Source organism: Etheostoma spectabile, chromosome 5, assembly GCF_008692095.1.
Source record: "Etheostoma spectabile isolate EspeVRDwgs_2016 chromosome 5, UIUC_Espe_1.0, whole genome shotgun sequence".
NCBI lineage: Eukaryota > Metazoa > Chordata > Actinopteri > Perciformes > Percidae > Etheostoma > Etheostoma spectabile.
The window spans coordinates 21286972-21288530 of NC_045737.1; the positions used below are offsets into that span (position 1 = coordinate 21286972).

Consider the following 1559-nt stretch of genomic DNA (forward strand, 5'->3'; position numbering starts at 1 on the left):
TTATGTTGAAGTTGTATGTTGTACATTCATACAGCTGCAACATAAGTAAATGAAAATGATCTGAAATAAATAGCCTAGGATATATTTAAAAATAAAATTATCTTTGAGAAAGCTCCTTCAATTGTTTTCAACAATAACTGATTAAAAGAGCTAGGGAGAGAGGGTGAGTGCGATGGACGTATACTAGGCTACTCACAGCTGACTCATTATCCAGGGTAAAGCACGCAGGATGGTGAATGGGTCCAGCACAGGTCAAATGGCAGGTCAGCAGAGTTACACACGTCATGTGTATGAAATGTCTGTATCGTCACTGCGCTGCATTTTTACGATCTATGATATTCTGGCCATGGGTCACGTCTCTTGCCCAGGTCCAGCAGCTCCGTCTCACACGCTATCACTCTATGAACTGAAGTTAGTTGCATTCAGTAACCTTCTGTTTTTTTTGCCATGGCAGCCACAATAGCAGTTACCAGCGAAACCACTGGTACAAATATAGGTTTGCCTCTCATGCTTAACCATATACAGCTGTGTTATTAACAATTAAAACTGTGGACAAATGGCGCTGTCCACTGTGTCTCTGTTGGTGGGGGCCGTGTGTGAGTGAAAAGGGGGCGGGGCTGCGCGAATAGTAAGAGAAGAGAGAGTAGATGAGAGATCCAAATACAGACACGGCTTTACAGAAGAAATGGGTCATGTAACGCAAAATTAAACCATATCTATGAAGGTAAATATGGTGGAAATTTGAGAGCGTGTAGATGCAATGTGAGCACTTGTAGAATATGATTTGAGAGCTTGTACAACTAAAATTGAACTTATAGATGCGATGTGAGCGCTTTTAGAATATGATTTAGAGAAAAAATCTGTACTCGTATTTTCTTTTTACTTCAGTCACTTTTCCAGTACAACCACAACTCAGTGATTACTCTCGAATCTGTCGCTGCAATGTGCTCTCTCGCATCACACAGCAGCGAGTCTGCGCTCTCGACACTTCTTGCGATATATTTGGTGCAAAACTAAATTTGTACCTGTGGACTTAGTCTGTGGAGCTCTAAACCAACAAGGGAAAGCAGGGTTTCTATCGCCAGATGAGAGACAACTCTGTCCGGCTTATTTATGTAGCATAAAAGCTAGCGTTAGCTAACTAGCAGCCAGCCCGCTTCCAAATACTGTGAATACCTTTTAATTATCTCAACACTTAACAGTCCAGCTGAAACACTGGCGGTGAGCTCCAGGTCCTGCAGTTGCAGACGGACTGCCGTATCAGTGGGGCTCGGCCAGCATGGAAACATCTCTAGAAAGCTCCGCTGCCGACCTCGACCTGGTCTGATCTCGAGCGGGACACGGAGAGCTCCAGACCCGGTAGCAGCGGCACAACCCCCCTGGAGCTCACCGCCAGTGTTGGTGGAATTGCAAGCTAGCGTTAGCAAACTAACCAACCAGCCCGCCTATCAATAAATACAATTTAATTTAAAAGGCAGGCGTTGTACCCATTGACGGCGGTCCGTCCGCGGCTGCAGGACCTGAGGCTCACCGCCAGTGTTTCAGTTTGACTGTTAAGT

At 45.1% G+C, this 1559-nt stretch overlaps 1 protein-coding gene across 3 annotated transcripts in view; it reads right to left on the reverse strand.

The window, feature by feature from the left end:
- Positions 1-1559, reverse strand: part of gpat2 (glycerol-3-phosphate acyltransferase 2, mitochondrial) — a 130921-nt gene that overhangs the window by 128609 nt on the left and 753 nt on the right. The window lies entirely within an intron of this gene.